Below are 22,280 nucleotides of genomic sequence, written 5' to 3' on the forward strand. Positions count from 1 at the left end.
AAGGCCAGGCATCCCAGCTGAAACACACCTAGCACAAGTTTCACTGAAATACCTTTTTCTGCCTTAGCTACGTGGGCAGCAGTCGAATCATCTCACAAGAGTAAAATTCAAATGTCTGAATGGTGGTAACAACAGGCCTCCTCTGGCAACACGATCATTACTAACGTGCAACTTGCATTCAAATTTTTCAGTTCAAAAAAATTAATACAGTTAAAGAAATTCATGTTTCACCATCAGTATTTTTGGGGGACAACCCCTGTCCTTTGCACCTCTCATACAGAATTTTCTTAGATGTAAAGCTAGCTGTGGTCTCACCTAAGGGAGGGCACACCCTCACCAGAGAGGACAGCACAAGTTCATCTGCAAGGCCAGGTTAGACAGCAGGTCTAAGATCACACACCAGCTACCTCGTGATAGCATGAGGCAGCTTAAGAGACAAGGTTGCTGAGGACATCAGGTAGATATCTGGGCAGCTCTGACCTCAGCTGGCCCACTCCTAAGCCCCTTTCTGCACTTCCCCAGCTCTGCAAGTTGCTTGGTTCCTATAAGGTTTTATTACTCTAAGTTACACCTCTGAGTAACCTAACCATGACTATTACAACACACTGCGAAAGTGATGAAGCTTTCTCCAAGGGACAGCTTGGGCACCGTATAAACCCCATCTCAGCAGCAGGACCGAAACACAGCATCTAGCTACATAATTTCATTCAGGATGCAGGAAAAAGAAGTCAAGACTTCCTATTCTCCCTTCTCTCCTTCCACAGTGGCCTGTGATTCATTTCTACAGACAAAACTTCTTGTTTCTAATTACATTAAATGTTTATGCTTGCAATCAATGTGGAAAGGACAGCATAAAAAGAGTAACTGGGTCAAGGTAGCAAATACCAAAAGTTAGATTAACATGGAGAAATCCATGTGACAACAGGAAAACCAGTAGGTCTAAAAATTCCTACTGGCATGCCATTTCTTAACTTTGCATTTAAAGCATCTAATTAAAACCTGCCAACCCCATGCAAGCATTATAAATACTTCACTCTTTATCTTTGCTTTTAAGAAGAAGTTTTAAACACAAAAATTGTTATACCATGAAATAACAATGAGCACACGAAGGAAATGAGCACATAAAAGTCTCCTAAGACTACTCCTGTTTCAGAAGCAAGAAAGCAAGTTTCCTGATCTCAATTCTTACAGTGAGCTGCCTTTTTACAGTAACAGTTCAATTTCTGAAGCCACCTCTGGTGCCTCTTAAGATAGGGGCGCTAGAGTTGGACTTCCCAGTAGAGTTGCTTTTTTTAAAAAAAAAATTCCTGCTCCCCATCAGAGGTGATCAAACCCACACTGTTATTTCACTACAGTGCTTTGCCTCTGTCAGTCTTCAGTAGCCACCTAGTAAAACTAACCTGCTCCAGCTGCCTTACTGACACCTTTCAAAACTGAGAGGTTCTACTTAACTGAAGGCCCTTTAAAGGAACTATTTTGCTTTAAAGTTTTACTGAGTTTAAGATATTGTGGTGCTTTCTAGTTATGGCTAACAACTATGTAAACATCAATTTTAAAAACACTAATAATTTTACTACCGCTTTCCATATGGTGTGCAGATACTTTCTACCGCAGATTGTACCTCCAGAAGAGCCAAGCGGTTAAGCGTGCACTGCTCTGCTTGGAAGAGAAGGTTCTTTCACCCACAGCTTTTGAGACAGGCATAAACATGGCTCATCCATGAACCTGCCACATTCAACTGACAACCACTAGTTTTTAATAGTCCATTTTTACCAGCCAGCTGTGGCCGTTTGACAAGCTTTGTATGGGGTCTTCCAAGGCCTTCTGAAACGTCCTGCTGCACTGTGAAAGCATTTGAGTTAGCTTATTGCTTCTGAATTAGAAATAATAAAAGTTACAGATGCTACCACAAAACACATTTGTTCTCAAATGCGGGTACTTTTAGAATCTTTCAGGACAAACCCAGGCCTGTCCTTAAAATAGACAAGTATATTAAACAAAGAAACCTAGAAACATTTTTCAGTGGGTTTATATTGTACTTAGTACAGAGTATGCCACTGCTCCATGGAGTTTTATTTCACGATTAGTGCCTAATTTTGTGCAAGTGATTTAGGCTTACGTTATTGCTGCATTTTGCAGCCCATTTCATCATCTAACTCCTCTGTGTAATTAAAATTCCTCTTCATCTATTTATGTGCTAGCTCCTGCCTCCACCTGAGCCCTCTGGCAAGTGCCTTTCCAGAGCCAGCTTTTAGGAGCACCAGTAACTTCATCTTGCAATCACAGGGTACGTGTGTCACTCTGCTTAGAGCATCTCCTCCATCAGTTTTTAAAATCTACTCAAATTCATCTTAATCCTCTACCATGATGGATCTAGAATTTCAACACCTCCTTTCAAACTCACCTTCTGCAAGGAGGCTTCACATCCTGCTATGACAGCACACTGTATTTACCTGTGCCAAAAACATCTGCTTGCAATCTCAGTTCAAAAAGCAACCCCAAAATGGGGAAAGCCCAGTTCCTCGCCTGAAGACTGGCTGCTTGAGTAAGTTCTCAAGCATTTTCATTCATCAGCAGGGAAAACTTGGGACATGCTAATACCATGTGCCAAGCAGGAATGCCCCTACAAGAGAGCCTGCTGCTGCTGTGCAACTGGTATCCACACCATTAGTTTGAGAGAGCTATTGATACTAGTACAAACATCAGCATCCCATGAGAATTTTCCATCCCTGTACAGCAGCAAAAGCAGTATAGGCAGTAGGAGCTAAAGCTCAACACTAGTTAGGTTTGAAGTTGGATCTGTCATTCGATGTCTCCCAAATCAACCCTACAACATCCACTGCTGGTTTTACCACTGGCATATTGTATGGGTTAGCAGTCTTCTTTTAGACCTTAGCACATGAGTTACTTAAATAATCCACAAATTTAAAACATCCTCAGGACTTACAAAGATGAACCTTAACAGCTTTCTGGGAGTAATAAGATTTATCAGGACAAAAATTAAGAGTTTACAAACTCAAATTTCTGATTTATAACAGAAACTCGTATTTCTTAATTTAAGTCCAAGTGCAAGCTGGAATACTGTCAAACAGATCGAGTGTTATTTTTTCCAGCTCTATATTTACACTTCAAGGATTATGCAGAAGCACAGAGCAGAAGCAGAGAAGCCAGCCAAATGCCTCGATGTGAACCTTTTGGGGAAGGTTCAGAAAAGTCTGGGTTATCTGTCTTCAAAGCAATATAGATCTAGACATCCATGAGAACTCAAGCAAGAAGGATCCAAGCTTTAAATTTAGGAAAATAATCATTTTACCTTGCACACACACAAAAAATTGGACAAGCATTGCGAGGAAGGCAGGTTTCTCTTCTGCCATAGAAGGAAGCGCAGCTGAAAAATTTCAGCCCCACCCATGTAAAATTAGCTATTTATTTTGTATAAATCCCAGAAAAATGTTTTCCGCCCAGCCAGCACTCCTACCTGCTGGTTTAGCAGCAGCAGACTGAAGCGCTGTGCTGCAGGATGGCAAGCGGCCAGCTCCCACTTCAGAGGCTGGGAAGTTAGGTCTGCTCATTAAAGCCTCCAGGTTACTGCAAGGCAAGAACGGAGGCAGCTCTCAGCTGACGCATCTCTGGTGCTCCCAGTGTCACCAAAGCCACTGCTACCAGGAAAAGCACCTTCACACAATTTTTACCAGCAAGGTCTGTCTCAAATTTAGGGATGCACCTTACCATATTCTGCCTGTCTGCTGTTCCTATCACTGCAACATGTGCATACACATCAGAAAGGAGAAAGAAGAGCGAGCGTCACCTTCTGACTTGCGGGCTGGACTGGGGAAGCACTGAGGGATCCCCCTTTTTCTGCCCAAAAATTACTATATAAAACCACACCACACCATTGCATCTGTTGCTACACAGTGGCTGGTCAAAACCAGAGCACGAAGACTGCATTTCAGAACCAGCATTCCAGTTGATTTTTAGCCCAAAGCAGGCTAGCAAAGAACTGAAACATGACTCCCACCTGAGGTACAACCTTTAACAGTGCTCTGAGGATCCCATCACTCCAGGACCTCCTTGGCATCAAGCCTCACTGACATCCCTGGGAGCCTTCAATCGTTCCTCTTGATCCCCCTTCCCCACACAGATCCCTCGCTGAGAATACTTGAATTTTCTGTGGTATTCCGTTAGACTTAAAACTTCAGTGCAAGGGCGTCACAACATCAACATACTGTTAGGCTGCGAAGAAACATTTCCCTGGGACCACTTACACAGTTTCCCTGACAAACAGCACCATCTTTATGACATTAGGACATACATATATTGGTTTTCAAAAAAGACCTGCTGGTCTCTAAACACCCATATGCCTCTACCAGAGAACTTCCTATATTTTGGCACATATAGGACTTTTTCTATTACCCAAGTTTAAATCCATACCTGCATCAAAGGGAAACATACAGGATATTTTACTGAAAAAGTTTAAACATGCCAAAAATTGGCAAAGAATGAGTGCTGATGTAACAGCATGCAAAGATCATAAAAATTAGGTTAAAGCACATTTATATAGTCAAGCATGGTTTGCTAGCAGCTCTTGCACGTGCTTAAATAACACCACAGTTAAGGCCAACATTGCTTTGTCACCAATTTATTTCAATATCCTTGGGTAGTCATCTTACCAGCCTACAAACTTATCTAACAGTAAGTCCAATCTCGAACACTTCTGAGAAGCAAACATCAAATAATTAAAAACATTTTTTTTAATGCTTTTCTTTTCAAATACATGGGTATCATCAAAACATTTTTCTTTTATCTGATAACCTTTTAGGCTAACAAACCTCAAACTCCTCAAAAAAACAGATCTTATTTGCCTCAATACAGGAAGCTTTTCATACACAGATGTGTTAGTTAAGCCACTCCCTTTACCAATGGTTCTCATGTTGTTTCACTGTTTTCCTGAGATGTGGTAGGAAAAAAATAGAAAGGAAAAAAAAAAAAAAAAAGGCAAGCAGGCTCCCACAGGACTCTAAAAATATGAGTTATTTCCCAAGCAGGCAATTCTCACCATCTTTCAGATTCAAGTGAAATTATCTTTATAACCTTTCCCTTTCTCTGTACCTAGCAGTATCTATTCCATTTCTGTTGTATTTTTAAGCTGACTTTTACATCTATACTTCTGGGAAAAAGTAATATCAGAGTAAAACTTAATTTCTTAAAGGGCAAAGTTTTATTTAACATTTCAATTTCTTTCAAAAATCTCATACCATAATAATAATTCAACAGTAAGTAATGGAGAGTATGATGCTGTTTCATTAGCCTGGAGTAACAGAAAATCAGGGTGGGGTATTGTCATTTTACACAAGCACACACCCACAGGGTACTGCTATCGTGTGAAATTACATATCACTGAGATGGGGTTTTAATCTCTCAATGTTTTTAACGGCTTTGAAGCCTACAGCTGCCTGGATCCATGCTGATGGGCAAGTGCAGGCTGGTGACACTCGCGCCGTCCCTCACCAAGTGCGCACTTCTCACCTTCAGCAACAAAACCAAAGCAGTATGGGACCATTACAGGTGGCAAACACAGTGTCGCAGGTGTCTGCGCTATAGCAGAGGAGAGAGCAGAGCTGCAGCAAGAAGAGAAGGAGACACGAGGGATAGTGCTGCTGTACAGTCCCTCTACTAGCACTAGATTTCCTTCTCCAAGCCACATCAGCTCCATACCGCCCCTCTGCCTCCTCAGAGATCAGGTACCCACTCCATCACGGCAGCTCTGGACTCCCTCCCTCCTAGTAGCAGGGCTTCTCCCCAGATATTTTAAGATATTAAAACAGACCTCAAACGTTAATAGTATGGCAACACAAACTTTGCCTGTTGTCCATTTCCTACATTTTCCTGTGTCAGAAGAAAACAGCTTTATACACCCAGGAAGAATAGTCATTTAAGCTTTCAAGGGGGAAGAAAAAACAGCAATAAATTTTTGCATAAATTACTTTCATTCCTTTGAAATACTTTATATTATTCAATTAAAGGGAGTTACCAAACTTTAACTCTATCCTAATACTTTTACACTCATGCCTCTTTCTGCTGACCACCATCACTACAGTGATTAAGACAACACACATCCAGTGCCAGCTATTTTACAGGCGAACGGAAGTTTCCCCATGACAAGGCTGCTGGGACATCCCAGCACGCTGCTCCACCCAGTGCCTGCCTGGCCCAGTGAGATCACATACTCCCCAAAGAGCAGAGTTTTACACCCAGATGGGTATCAGGAAAACGATCCCATGGAGATCCAGCCTCTCCTGCTGACATATGAGGCACACAGGATACCAATGAGACAAGGCCATTGTGTAGTGCTGGAGGTTTCCTTAATACCACATTTATCAAAAACACCCAGGTTCCCTACTGTATTTACTTCCAGATTAATCTTTCCATAAATTCATAGATTTTGCCCTATATGTATATAACTTCAACTCGTTTAAACAATTAAACTATCTTTCCATTATGCTGCGTTTAAATCCCAAATTTAATCCAGCAAGTGCCGAATTCTCCATGTGAGAGCAACCCTCCTCCGTACTTCTCTTCCTTGCAATTCCCTTTCAACTTTCATGCTCATTCTCCACACAGCTTCCTCCATAGCTACACAATGCAGTACCTTGCAAAGAAACATCCCTTCCTAACAATAATCCTCTTTGCAAGTAGAATTAACAAGGCAAATGTAAACACGGCAGCAATGAACTAGTTGTCATATTTACCCGAACTACTGCTTCCAGCTCCTTATAATGAAATTCTATATTAAATACATAGGATGGCTTAATGTGATGCTCCTCGTTTGCTGAATTAGGCATCCGGCCAGTAAGCACCCTGCAGCATCTCCCTCCACCCCATCTGAGAAATTATACTTACAAGGTTTCCAATAAAGGCTTCACTAATTTGTGCCAATATTAGTCATACCACATTACTGTCATTTAATAACTGTTTGGAGGGCTTTCTACCCTGAGAATGCAGCAAAGGAATGACATGTTTCTACAACAGACAACAACAAAATATGTAAAGTTTATGGTAGTTTCTTCTATTCAAGCAAGTTAATTCATAAAGGTAGGGAACATTTAGTGCCTGCCAACTTCCTTCCCTTTTGAATCCATCCTTTACACACAAAATTACACCAAGAAACCTCCTTCTATGATCAACTAATCAACATAAGAAAAAATCAGCTGTCCCTAACAGAGTCCTGCATGAAACACACTTTAGCACCAATACCAAACCCAAGCTGTATTTTTTAAACACATATTCTACACTTGAAATCTACAGAAGTAGTTTAGAAATGCTCCTTTTGTTGTCTTTGAAAACTAAACTGCACTTGCACTAAAGGAAAAAAAAAAACAAAAAACCCCAAACCCACAAAGCAACTTTCAACAAAAGAACTAAACACACCACAAAACTGCTTAAAAGCATATCATAGCAAAGCATGCTAGTGCTTCTAGGAGGGTTTTCCCAAGGGCAGGCAGAACTGATGATTGTCGGATGGCATATATTACCTGGGGTGCAATATAATCCAGCAAGGAAGACAAAGGAAAGAGAGAAAGATTTCTGTTAGACTTCTACAGGGGAAGAAAAGGGACAGCCAAACAATAAGAACTAGATGACTAAATCAGCAGGTTACAACTTTATTTTGGCATCGCTACAGGAGGACATCACCAAGATTTTAGCAGAGGTTTTTAAATTGTGAAGTCCGAAAGATTAAACTGTCAAATAGAAGTCTACCAAGAGTTTGCTTAAAGTACTTTACAGCAACAGCACTATTCATAAGGTAAAACAAACCAGAATTACAGACACTGGCTGTCTGGTATTGAGATCAGAAACAAAAATTTACATATTTTATTTTGTAGCAAACCTCCTTCTGTCACATATTATTACTCTTAATGCACTACTACTCAAGTTAGTAGTTTACGTTCATGAATACCCTAGAGTAAACTGCATCTGACTTCATTCATCTGAGATCAGTGTTCACTATCAAATGCAGCACAGATACTACCGAGAAAGGCAGAAATCTGCATCTAGTTAATCATCCTAATTGTTATGCAGGCCACTTCAAAAAGGCACTAATCAGTGTTACACACAGATGCAAAGTTTGTTCAGCAGTAAAAATCACCATCTAAACGCTTACCCAAACAAGTATCACATTTTCAGGGGAGATGGAAGCTCAGCACATTTTAGATACAAATAAATAAATAAAGGATTTGACAGTAGGAGACAGAACTTAGACGAAGTTCACCTTAGATCTTAAGCTAAATTGAGTTTGAGCTTTTTAAAGCACAAAAAACCCACCACACAAGGTCTACTCATCATCCTGCTGGTGATGGAGGCCAAAGTGCCTGCTGTCTTTGTGAGGGCAGACTTCTATGTTCATTTCCAGTCACCTTGCCGCAGGGTCTGCCCTACACCCTTGGCGATAGGCTTACGCAACTAGGACCTTTCAGACAAGGCACAGCTAAACCAGTGTCCATTAACAATCCCAGGGCACCCTCCACAATGCTTTGGTCAAATTCTCTCAGAGCTCTGCAAGCTCCTGCTTGGAACATCCTTTGCAGCAGGTGAATGGAAAGTGGCAAGAGAGATGACAACCTCAGTAGGGATCCAAGGAAGTCCAGAGCTGCAAAGTCTAACACCTCCCCTGGGGTAATAATTAACTCAACTGATGCTAATGATAAAAGGAAATAATTTGGTCACCTAGATAAACAGTCTGCTGGAGAAGAGTCAGTACAGTTTGTACAGAGAGAACCCTGACTAACAAACCTTTCTGAGTTCTTCAAAGATGCCAAACATGGACAAGGTACAGCCATTCATTCTGACCCACCCAAATTTCCAAAATGTCTTCAACCAAGTCCCTCATCAAAAACTAAGGAAACTAAGCAGAGAGAGTTAAGAGGAAAGGTCCTATGTGGAGAGATAGACGGTTGAAAGATCAGCAGCTTGGACTTCGGCTGTTTGACACATTTCATGTGAGACAAGGAAAGCGGAATGAGCAGTGAGTTGAGGAATTTTGCTGATGATAAAAAAAGTATACTGTGGTAGCAAGGCCAGGATGTGAGGAGTATCAGACAATCCTAGGAGACCGAGTCTGTAATGCTGTAAAGGAAAGCTAATGCCAATACACACAAGAAATGCAAGAAGATGCACATGGGAAAAACACAGCCATGGCTACACATAATTCAGGAATTCCAAACTGACTGTACTCCTGAGCAACACCTTGACATTGCAATTTCAGATTCATTAGATTAACTCACTAGCAGTTCAAAAGGCAAATCAAACATACAAATCATTAAGAAAAAAAATGAAACATAGTTATGGCACTGTAAAGCCCCAAAGCTCGCCTACATGTTGGTAACTGTATACAGCCCTGATTGTCTCATCCTAAAAGAACACGTAGAACTGGGATAGACTCCTGAAAAGGGATATTCATGGTCAGGAATGGCTTCCATACAAAGAATATCTGAGTAGGTAACTCTTCCAGCAGGACAAAAGCCAGACTGATGAGAATGACAGAGGCCTACAAAATCATGAGTGGCATAACACAGGATCATTAACCATCTCTGCCACACAAGAGCTAAGAGCCACCAAATGAAGGAAGCCAGCTGAGAACAAGTAGGAGGAGAAAGTTCTTTACACAGCCAGAAGCAGGCCCATACTCAAGCAGCACTCCTGGCCAAAGGCCGTGGAGGCTGCAATGATGTCCCAGGGGGCTGCACACAGACCAGACAAGCATTTGGAACCAAAAGCCACCAAACATCTTGAAGCAGGGAAAGGTCACATCCAGTTCTGGCAACCTTAAGCTGAGAACAGCCCGAGGCTCAGAGAATATCTGCAGAGGAGGTTTTGAAACAGGTTGTCCTGTTCTTATTTTTCCTTGGACATCTGCTTACAAGGGGGAAAAAAAAAAAAAAAAAAGGTTGCAAAGGACAACAGATCAAAAACTGAACAGGCTGAAGGTGAAGCGTTAAAAAAATAGGAAACCAAAGCGGGCACCACACAGAACATCCCAACAGCACCCTCTGATCCTTAAAGCTCTGAGGACAGCAGCAATTAGTCCTCAGCCCAGACCCATAATGAGACAAGAAAAGAGAAACAGGCACAGAAGTGCTGGGATTCTGCCCATAAAGTCTGGAGCCCATCAGCCCATGGAGCTGCAGCCAGCGCAGATAGGGATGGGAGGAGGCTGGCAAGAAAGTCCCATCCTTTCATAGGGTGGCAGACAGGAAAGCTATAAATCACAAGAACACCCGTAAACTCAGGAAGAGGCTGAGGAACTGCAGCTTCATGTACTAGATGTACATGTCCCAAGGTCTCCCCTGCAAAAGGGATATGACTCACAGAGTCAATGAAGCATATCACAAATGCACGCATTTTCACCTCTTCTCGCTGAATTTTCTCACATTTCATTTCAGCAGGTGATAGATTAAACTAAAGTACAAGTCAGTCTGCAAGAGCTCCTCATCCCTCCTCATGGCAGACCATTTTGTCATAGAGCAAGGAAACAGTGCGGAAGCACTTAAGAGGCATCTTCAAGGTGCTGCTTGGAAGTGAAACGAGCTGCCATGTGGCTTGCTCAAGTCCTGTGTGGTAAACTGCACTAACGAGATGAACCCTTGGTTTGGCCCATCACAGCTGCTCTTTCATTTCTATACTTACTACATCTCCTAGAAACAGTTAGGTATGTCTGACAGTCACAGGACCCATCACATAGCATCCACAGCCAGTTGTATTCTGTGTTGCACACACAATATTTTTAGAACCGACTACAGACCTTCATACGAGTTCCACTACTGCAATCACCACTCTAGATAACTCTCAGCAGTTCTGCAAATGAGATAAACCCTATGCACAACAAGCTCAACTAGACTTGGTTTCAAATTTGCTTTACACTTCATTTATTCCAGTCCTCCAGTCACAGTGTAGCCTCCAGCACTGGTCTCAGTTCACACCATCTGGGTCTGCTGTACAGCCCCGCCCCCCAAAACTCCGTTTCGGAGAGGATTTATGAATTACTTCAATAGGAAAAAAAAAAGTTTTCTGTAGTTCATTTTTAACCTGAAGGATATTAAGCTCAAACAGCTCACACACGCACAAACATATTGTCTCCTTTTGCATGGTTTTGACTCAAAGAAAAAGGAATTTCCACACAATTAGATGCAGCTGCAAGCCAACACATTATTTTGGAGGGGAAAAAAAGTAACTTGCAAAACATTTCAAAAAGCGTCCACTAAGCACATCGCAGTCCTTTCTAAGTAGCGATGCAAATTGTAAAGCAAGCGTTTTATTTTTATGCCAGTTTTGAGTGTCAGATTTTAAAAATAAGAAACACTAGCGCAGAAAATCTATATTCAGTTAACTCAAATGTATGGAAAACCTTTTCCTTAGTCACCAAGTCTCATCTCCTACTGCCACAGCCAAACACACGACATATATCTCAATATATACTCAAGAGTCAGTTAGGGGGCTTGCTCCCACTTCTCCATTTGAAGGTTGTTCTAGAACCTCACTCCAATTTAGGGAAGAAACTGTCTAAATTCCATCTTAAGTTTATTCATGCCAGTTAATATCTGTTTGTTCTTGTGCCAACATTGTTCTTTAGCTTAAATAGCTCCTCTCCCTTTCTAGTGTTTATATCCCTGCTGTATTTGCAGATTGCAATCATATCCCCCCCCAGGCCTCATTTGCTAGGCTAAACAAGCCAGGTTTTCCTTGCCTCCTCCAGAAAACCTGGCACTTCTGTTCCCCAGGCCCTCCCTGCACCTGTCCCACCTGCAGCACGGGTGAGAGGACCTGTGCCCGGCAGGATGCGAGCAGCAACGACCACTCCTGCCAGTGTCCTGGCCTAACACGCTCCACCATCACCTTTACTCTCTCCACGGCAACAGGACAGCAGCAGCTTAGGCGACAACAAACCAAGGCACATCTCCTGCTCTGCTGTTCCCAACAGTGGACCTCCTTGCTCACAGCAGGGAACAAAGGCTAGGAACATACATGTGGTATAGTTTGTTTTCAGCGTGGATTGATTTGTTCAAGTGTGACTGCACATCCTAGGTCAGAGCTTCCAAAAAGCATGGCTCTGCTATCAGACAGAGATGTAAACAGCTGATTACTCACCACTACCTATCAACTACCAGGATTCATTCTAGTTTTTCACAGCCTCTGGTGAAAAAAACCCTTACAGTTGGCAATCTCAACTACACAAATTCCTTCCTAACTAGCTCCTGAAGTCATCACTCTCTTCAGCTCAAACCCTGCAGCAGCCCTCTGTAGGCTTCTCAGGCATTTCCTAAGGAAGCCACCATCCCTCCTGACCCAGGGCACAGCAGAGTCCACCCAACACCCCACCAGAAATGACCAGTTTAGTAACTGGTGCCCAACTTAGCTGCTGAACTGAAAAACAAAAGAAATAATCCTGGTTCACAAGTTGTGCATCCCCTCTCCTAGGAAATTATTCCCACACTGTTGTAATCTACTGTTTAGAAGCCTCTTTTGCCAGGAAGGGCACGTTCACTTGTACCACTTCAGAGCCAGGAATCTTCCCTCCTCATTACAACCAAGTCATGTATTCTTCATAACACATGCTAAAACTATTCTTCCTCCTTAAGAGTCCTCTCCAAACCTTGATTTCCCTTAAGTGGCCAAAAAACCCAAAAATACAAGCCAAAAAGTATTCCATCACACACTCATCACTGTAAAGGAAGAACAAAAATATCCACACTCAGCATGGCTGTTCCAGGCAAGGAAGTTAATCAGCCAAGATTTCGTCCCAAGGTCACTGTAAGAGAATGTCTCTCCCTTTAAGTGCTAGGACATCTGCACACTTATTTTAACCAAATGCAATTATGCAGGCAGAAAATAGTTTTAAACTCAGACAAGTCATTTAGGCTTTCAGAAAGTACTAGAGCATGAGATGGCAGGATGATGACATGTCAGATCAGATCTAGAACAAACTGAAGGAACACACTGGCGAGCCAAAGGACACAGCAAGCCTGCAGCAGCTCAGCAACCTGTACCTCGGCTTCTGGGGCAAAACAGCAGCTCTTCAGTGAAGCACTGAAACTCGCTGCAGATACAGTTATCCTGCACAGCTTACTGCAGATACCGTTACCCTGTACAGCCACCAACAGCATCCACAACGCACAAAGCCTACCAATCTATCACCAGTCCTTGGTTTCAGTTTAAAGCACAGAACTGCACTTACCCTCCCTAATGAGCAGGAGCCCAGCCAAGAATTATAAAACACTACAAACAAGCAGGCAATGCAATGAAGTACAAATACGAACCATTGCACTTTCTGTCTTATTTCATCTGCCTGAATTCATTCCCCCTCTAGCCGCAACGAGAAGTAGCTTCGTTGCTGTCATGGGACCCAAGCGAATTCCTAAAATCTTCAAGTGGGATTAAATGGGGTCCACCTTTTGTTCCAAATATTGTGGTTTTGCGGACTCCCATTTGCAAAGCCGCGCACAATCCTCAAGTACGATTTAATCACAGAGCTGAACTCGCAAAGCCCACTCTAATAACCACCTCCGAATTAAAAAAAAAAAAAAAAAAAAAAAAAAAAGAGGGAGGCTACTTCTACAGGCACTTTCGCCACTTTTCATGCCGTCTCTACCTTACAGGCCCCCCCGAGCAGAACAAGACCCGCCGTCGGCGGGAGGGAAGCCCACGCTCGCCCCGCGGCTCCGGCCAGCTCCCTGCAGCAGCGGCAGCGCCGCAGCACTTCTGCACGCCGGCGGGGAGCGGAGGGAGCGGGGCGGCGGGCTGGCGGCGGCACCCGGCAGCCGCAGGCCGCCCCGGGCCCGGCACGCCCGAGGCCGGGATGCGCCGGAGCCGCCCCAGGCAAGGGCGGCGGGGCTCTCCCCCGGCCTCCTGCCCGTTCGCACCGGTAGCGGGCCGGCCGGAGCGGCGGCACCGCGGACGGCGGCGCACCGGGGGTCCTGCCGCGGGACGCGCAGCCCCGCGCTTCCTTCCCCCCTTCCCTGCCTCCCGGCCTGCCGCAGAACGCACCTGCCCGCCGCTCCGCTCCGCGCCGCCCGCCCCGGAGGCGCCCGTAGCCCGCTGCGGGATGCGGCCAGCCTTCCGGAAACGCTTCCCAGCCCGCTGCGCTTACCCAGGAAACGATTCCGGCCGCCGGCCGCCGCCGCCCCTCCTCTCCCTCCGCCCCGGCCGCCGCCCAGAGCCGCGGGCCGCAGGGGCCCGGGCGGGCGGGGCGAGGCGGGGTCTGAGGGGGGGTGCGCGCCGCGGCGCCATGTTGCGTGTGCCCCGGGGCGGCGGGCAGCGCCCGGCCGCGACGGCCGGTAGCCAGCAGCTCGTCGGTAGCCTCCAGAGCAGCTGTCCTTCCGTGAAGGGGTAGGGTTCACGCGAGAGGACAGGTGTACCCCTGAAAATAATGAAAAATCATTTCTTCTCTTTAGGGGGATAAAAGAAGAGTCGGGCTTGTGCTTGGCGAATGTAATAATACCCAGGGCAAGGTGAGGCGGTAGCAGCTACATACCTGAAATGCCACCTGCTGTATCCTAGCACTCCTCCACCAATAACAAGAGCCAGAGAGGTAGATAGCCCACCTAGAAGAATGGGTTATTTTTCACACTGGATATGGACTCCAGTAGCAATGTGGGGTGGGTTAAACGTGGCTGATGAACATCAGTGACCCCCTCTAGTTGAGTGCTCACGGAGGGTGCTTGACACCCCCGTAGCTCACCAGGCAGCTGGGTTCTGGTGGGTCTCAAAAGTTACATAGCCAGCATGGACAGAAAACCGGGTATTCTCAAGTGCAGAAAACAAGTAAAAGGACCAGTGCTGGAAACTTCATTGCCTTGACCTGCTTGCAGTAGTACAGGGTAAGGCTCAGTGTAAATCCCTGGGCATATCTTGAGACGGATGAGTAGAAAATCACAGCAACACCCCAGACAGCTAGTAGTGAGGCTTAAAGAACACACTCATGGGAAGGTCTTTCTGTTTAAAGCCCTCCAAATATGTGGGATTTTGTCTGTGCTGTCAAGATAGGCTTTTGAGATCACAGGGGAAGAAACCACTCATTGCTGAGGCAAAATATTCAAGATGGGATGGTAGCTTGGTGGAAAGCATGTAACTGCTAACAGAACTTTTACTCCTACACCTTCTAACAATCTTAGGACGTCCCTGGAAAAGTAAAACACTCAGCAGTAAAACACAGTGTTGTATTTGAGTGACCAAAAGACATACAAGGAGGTAAAAGACGACTATTACAATAATGAAATGGCCAGCCTCCTCTTAAATGAAAACATATTTAGCAATGCTATTGAAGTGCCCAAGTCTACTTTAAAATTTATCACACCATTTATAATGGCAAATCTATTTATCTGAAATAGATGATTTTTTTAATGCATTCCAGAACCTTCTTCAATATTTCATTCCCTGGCTTTACAACTATGCTCCTGATAACAGCAGAACGCTCATGAACTAAGCACAATTAAAGGGATTATTAAAATGAATAGGAATATAGCATCTTCAATTAGAAATGTTTATGGTTTTAAAAGATGATATTGACATCCACCAGCCTAAAGAACAGGGAAAAAAAAATGCAATTATAAACACTACAATGATGAACAAGAAACCAACAGTTAGGCAAAGATGTAATAATTCAGAGCAAAGCACCTGCAAATTATATTTTAATACTTAATAACTTACTCTTAAATGTATTGTTCTTGTTTGTAGTGGCACCCACATTTTTCCATTTATCTTAAAACTGGACATACTTTAATCTTCTCATTCGTTTTAAAAAAGCAACACTTCCATAAGCTAAAATTCACATTTTCATTTATATTTTTAGATCCAAAACTATGACAAAGCTTTAAAAAAAGCCTCCAAATAGTTCCAATGATCTGTAATACAAACATGTCATCACAATCAGCTCCAGAAGGACCAGCGACCTCCTGAGACATCCAAAGGTGATTCATCACATTCCAGCACTTGTAAGTCAGGGTGCTTCCTTCTTCAACAAAGCACAACATCCTGCAGGAGGGAAAGCTTTTACTCTTTGACAGCATACTGGAGCAGAACTCTCCCTGGAATTCCCACTTTATCTATTGGAGAGATGCAAGACAACTATCAGGTTACCCAAGATTATTAGTGAATAGCCTATTAATATATTTCCCTGACAGAAATGGCCAGGCAACATACCCATAAATTCACATTCCTTTGGTGAGAAGTGTAAAAGCACTGCATTGTGGTTTTCACTATGTGGTTAAAATGATGATTAACATTTAGTTACATAGTCTATATAGTGCACTTTGGATTGCAGTGTAGTAAGTGGAGCCGTAAAAATGAAGCGTTGAGGAAACTAAATAAGGAATTTCATACACATCCTAATTGGACAGCTGCTCAGTACACTCAGATTTCTCAGAAACATTTCCATGTGGATGTACTACTTCCATAGGCTCAGCCAGTCTCATCAAATATAGATCTCTTGGTTCAGAGCACTGTGTTGTGTTAACTTTCCAAGTACAATGAAATAGTTCCTGCAGCCGTAGCCTTCAGGAATTGATACAGAGCACTTACTGCCTCTATACTTAAGACACAAACTTCTTGTGAAATAGTGTTCATAAACATAACAGGGGAAAAAAAGAGGCATTTCTATATTATCAGCTCATACCAAAATCATTTCATCATCATCTTGGTGTTTCTATGTGTGAACTATGCAAATTTATTTTGTTCAAAGTCTATCCGACTTTGCAACAAGGAATGACCCGTAGGAGTCTCCACTGGCAAGTAACCCTCTGCACCCAGCTACGGCTCTGCAGACCCTGCGTCGGGACCGACTGTGCCCTACAATGTTCTCTCAGGAGAAGTTCATACCTTCTCCCCTGCTTTCGTCTACAGCTTTTTACTTAAGGCTGAAGTACGCAATGATCCCATCTCTTCAGAAACTTGTTTCTCGCTGCAGAGGAAAGTAGGGAAGAGGTGAATCTGAAATAAGCAAGGCTACCATCTAGTGGTACAACTAATACTTCAGAGGAACCTACGCCATCAAATAACCTTTTGCTGAATATATTGATCCTAAACCCAAGCTTAATATAGAAATCTAATTAGGAAGACATAGAAATTTAATTAGGAAAATTCAGTTAGAGCAGAATGGTAATTTTCTTCAGAACTGTTTCTCTAACATTCTCACACAACTCGCTGTGACATTAAGCCTCCATCTTAAAATACTAAATCAAGTAATTTTCTGGAAAGAATGAAAAGCACCCCACACATTGCACACACAGCTAGGAGATTTAAGAATTAGACTTGTAGCATGTAATTTTTCATTACAGTCCTGAACATGCTCAGAGGGTTCAGTCCCCTCCCCGAGATGCATTGCTTCCCAGGACCTGTGTGAAAGCATGTATTGCTCCCATTATTTTGGGTTCCTGTCTCATTAGTGCTCCGTGGGCAAGCATATAAAGAAAGACTAATTCTGCCATGGAGGAACTTCCCTGTGTTATTTAAGGAGACGCAAGGACCACAAGCCAGTCTCAGCTAAGATTACTCCAGTAGTTTAATCAAGCCAGGAACTAAATCAAGGCCTCCCATTATACTCCGAGAGCCCTCTCCTGTCCACTGCATTAGATATCTTGGGCACGTTAACCACTACATTAATGAAGGCTGTATGGGAAGAAGTGCAATCTGGAACAATTTGCAGGCCAGCAGGTTACTGATTTCTTGACATGCCAAGCAAGGCAGAACGATAATTTCAAAGTTTCTTTTTAGCTCTTCAGGAATGCAAAGCTTTGCATCCAGGAATGGCTGTAAAGTAACTTAGAAAAGATCTCTCAGATTATCAACTGTGTGTAAGTCTCTGATCTCTGCTTTCTCTGCCTGTGATACAGCAGTATATTGAGATTTCCTATGGGTGGGGTGAAGGAAAGGTGGCCTGATCTGGCCCCCAAGCATGTAAACTCCTTGTTTACATGATGCATTTACCTAGCCCACCCACTCATCCAGACAGGGGCTTCCCCAATTTTTTTTAATCATTACAGGTAAGTTCTGGGGCAGACAAGCAGGGTGCCTGTGTTAGCTTCCAAACAATTACAATATTTGAAATGGGAGAACATACCAACTGACCATAGCAGGAAAACAGTCCAGTTTGGACTTCCTTCTAGCTAGAGGGGCCAGTCAAGGGAAAGCTGCTGATGTAAGAAAAAGCTGCTATTAATGCAGGGTTTTTAAATGCTACAGCAGCTGCTTAGACACCCTGCTGGAAGGCAATAGGTGCTTTCAGAGCTGACCTTTCAGCAAACTCTGTTTACTGTTTTAGGTGGCTCTGGTGGGCAAAAATACTCAAAAGTTGCCACAGAGCAAGGCCTGTAATTATACATAGTCAAAGAGAATAGCTCAAAGCTGACATGTAGTTAGATTTTCTTGCCTTGGCTGCTTAAAATGGGAACTATAGCCCTGCTTTCTGATGGGCACAGAAACTAAGATCTCCAATATTTTTCTACAGCTAGAAATAGGAATACAACAGAGATTTTGCAATACAGCTTGCCTTTGAGTCTACAACTATTTTGAGAAAGCAGTTGTTCAAACAGTACAAAATCGCGCACAGCTCAGATGTTTTAGGCCGACACCTCTCCACTGCCAGCAGTTGCTGTGTTTCAGCCCTGGTGCTCTCACACCTTGGAACTTTCTCTGGAAGTGCTGCACTGCTGGTCCTGGTTCCCACCAGGCAGGCGAGGATGGTGCAGCAGTACAGCTCCCTGCGAGGCAGTCAGGAAACCCACGTCTCAGGCTGAAATGGCAAACCCACTCATATGCTAGATATGCATATATATATATATACATTCACATCCACTAATACACATCAATTAAGAGGTGTAGAAAGCTAAGATAAAGTTGGAAACGCTAGGTTTACTAATGACAGAAGGCCAGTGCTTTGTCTCTGAAACAAGAGAGACAAAAGTCCAGTGTCTAATGTCCTAAATGCAGCTAGAAAAGCCCAGGCTGCAAATGCACTCAATGGGAATTTTGCCCTATGTGTATAAACATACACTGGAAAGAGCGGCATGTTTTCCGTTTATATTTGGAGCTGCAGAACGTGATACAGTCCCATTGTTTTTCTGATCCATAGTGTAGTTTCCCTCAGCATCTAAATATTTTTCTCCACTGAGACAGGGATTTGTTTCAGCATGCACATTCATAAGCTAAACACCTCTGCTAAAATGATTAGGCTCAAGGGCCAAACGATGGTGTTCTTACCCACATGTGCTTTCGGTAAACACTTCAAAACAGTGCTTGTTAAACCAATCTTCAGAAAAACAGTTTCTCCATCAGTGACAAACACTGCCGAAACATTTCTCTGAAGGTGGGGGAGTGGGAAATACTCTCCTCCTTGTATAGCATGGAGAGATTCCTGGAGCAGAGTGGGAGGAAAGCCTCCCTTTCTCTCCTTTCACTCCAGATGCTCTGAGACCAGCCTCTGAAGATGCATAGGAGCCCCTATAGAGTTAGGCTCTGAGAGCGGCTCAGGGCAAAGGCATGCCTGGAAGGGGTGATATTTCCCCACTGGGCTTGTTTCACTGTGTTTTTAATGTTGAACTAGTAACCTTCCACTGGTGACATCTGCAGCAGTGTCAGAGTGGCTGGGCCCCCACACTGCTGCATCTCCCAGCTGGTAAGAGCAGCACCAGCACGTACAACACAACTGCTTTGCATTAGCAATACACTGGGTGGTCACCATGTGTAAACCACTTTGTGACAGAATTAAAACTTAACAAAAAGGTTATGTTCTGCCAGATGTACTTCTGGAAAGTGGTTATTAATGTGGGGTTAAGTCTCCCATTCTTACACATTTTGAAATCAAAGCCTTGTTTTATAAGTACAAGTGAACAGCTACTGTTAATTTGTAATTAACATAGGAATTGGTATAGCAAGACTTCGGAGATCAGAGCAGCTAAAAGGCACATCCTGAATTCGGCTAGCATGACTCAGGGATCCGTTTAATGCTTCTACATGCTGTTACAGAGTACAGAAGCAAGAGCAGCTCAGATCTAGGTCTGTGAGGCTTTATGTCTACCATAGTCACACTGAGAAAGAGTCAGAGCTGTCCTACCTTGAGTCACTTCTGAGTCACCAGCCTGCCAGAGCTGCACACCAAACACACACATATATATAAATATATATATATATATATATATATATATACACACAATGGCTGGGAACTCTAAGATATGCCATAGGCCTTAGGAGTGATGAAGAGGAGGTAGTTTGGGACTGGCTCAGATGCAGAAAATGTCTTTCCCATGAGGTCCCGCACAGCCAGCCCACTTCAGAACAGGACTAGATAGGCAGGCAGGTCTCAGATCAATCCAGGGACTTCAGGCTCTTGGCTTCTGGCAGCAGCTCTGTGCCAACATCGCTCCTCAGGTGAAGTAGCTCTAACAGAAGAACTCCTCACAAACTGTCTGTGGCTGAGGCTTTACTTCAGGGCACTCCTCTAATTAAAAACAAAATCCCACACTTCTCCAGAGTGTGCACGTGTGGATGAGGAAATGAATCCTTTAGCACAAGCTGCTGTAAATGTGTGGTATGCATGTCCCTGTTGATGTATCTGAGTTCAGGGTAGCTTGTACCACCTAAGACATTTTTCAGAGAAAATTCTGAGCCCAGCACACCTTATTTCAGAATTTCTATAGGTGGGGGAGAACATGTATATAAGAATCAGCTGGAAATGTTTCACCAGAAGACTACTCATACGGTACAGCAAGAATACAGGACCACATGGACGTCTGGAACAAAGCAAGAAACTTTCAGGATTCTGTGACTGAGTTTGCTGAACAGCACTTTTTAATGATGTGGCTTTGTTCACTGATTTCGAGTGAACTGATTTCAACTTTAAATTCTGCTAAAGGCCTTCATTTGCATAAAAAAGACAGGACTAAGGAATGTCTTTTACATCTGGGTCAATGCCCATCACTATCCATCCCCTCTTCCCTCCCCCCAAAAGAAGATAAGCTGACCTCCAGGACATAGTGTAAGATGGTTTGTGCTGCTGAACTGGAGGAGTTGAAAACATTTCACAGTAAACCCCCTTCACATGAGAGTCCTGCAGGTTGTTGTCATGCAAGCAGGAAGAGCTCCTTTTTTTTTTTTTCCTCTGCCTCTGTTGTCATGCAAGCAGGAAGAGCTCCTTTTTTTTTTTTTTCTCTGCGTCTGTTGTAATGCAAGCAAGAAGAGCTCCTTTTTTTTTTTTTTTTTTTTTTTTTTTTTTTGGCAACAGACACAAAAGCTCTTGCTATTCCCTTCTAGCAGAGCCCTACCTCTCCCTTCTTCAACCAACAGCAGGCAAGCCAATTTTTTCATTCTCTCCTCCCGTTCCCCCGAGAAACACCAAAGTCACACTAGCATGTAAAGAAACCATAGGTGACAACAGACTTGGCCCAGAAGTTAGGTCCCTCCTTAGCAGCTCCCTAAGGCATATATTCTGTCCTTTCCCTGAAAAGGTTTCATTCTTGAGGATGGAGACCACTGATGTAAAGAGGTGTTTGGGAGTTGGCCCCTGCCTTTCCCTCAGCACCCCCTACACCTGAGGAAGTGCATCTCTACCACCTTAAAAGTACTAGTGAGTCACTGTCTTGATACCCTTTCAACTGACTGACAACATTCCTCAGCTCTCTTCTTTTTTCCCCTACTCTCCTCCAGTTTAAGAGTGGATAGTGCTCAGGAGATTATTTGCAGTGGCCTATTTTGTTTCACAAAAAACTCAGACTACTGAAGGTAAACTTTTCTAGCAATCCCAGAGGAGAGGCTACAAGTGCTTGCTGGGTGCTATGTATGGCTGATGAGGATTCAAAAGCAAGTCTAAGGATAGGGTTTGCTAATTAAGTCGTGACTGAAGCAACTGAAGACTACAGAAGAGAAGTGGGCTGGGGTCACCCCTAGATAACCTGGCACAACACAGTACTTAGGAAGAGACGTGGTGTTACAAGAGAGTGTACTGCAAGAGTCAAGTGCTGCTACTTATATCAGTTGCAACCAGTAGTTTAATTCAACATGGCTCACCTTGTCTTCTTTTGTCCCTGTTAAATCTGAGGAATGCATCGACTGGATGAAAATGTAAGTAAGGATGTAAATTCTTATCATAGATCATCCAAGTGCTGCATCAAAATTAGATTCATTCTTTAGCTATTACATGTATTACACTAAAACATTGCGCAAAATGAGGTCCTCTTACTTGAGATGTATATGTTACCTCTCTAAATAAAAGCAGTAATCCCAAGAATGTATAAATTCAC

At 43.5% G+C, this 22,280-nt stretch overlaps 1 protein-coding gene across 9 annotated transcripts in view; it reads right to left on the bottom strand.

The window, feature by feature from the left end:
* The window catches only part of APBB2 (amyloid beta precursor protein binding family B member 2), a 192,777-nt gene extending 178,612 nt beyond the window's left edge, over positions 1 to 14,165 (bottom strand). For 8 of the 9 annotated variants that reach the window (XM_074904700.1, XM_074904704.1, XM_074904698.1 and 5 more), the window contains exon 1: positions 14,038 to 14,124. The gene's annotated coding sequence lies outside the window, so the exon portion shown is untranslated. The other variant, XM_074904699.1, reaches the window with a different exon arrangement.
* Between the last annotated feature and the right edge of the window lie 8,115 nt (positions 14,166 to 22,280).

The sequence above is a fragment of the Athene noctua genome, chromosome 4, assembly GCF_965140245.1.
Source record: "Athene noctua chromosome 4, bAthNoc1.hap1.1, whole genome shotgun sequence".
Taxonomy (NCBI): Eukaryota; Metazoa; Chordata; class Aves; order Strigiformes; family Strigidae; genus Athene; species Athene noctua.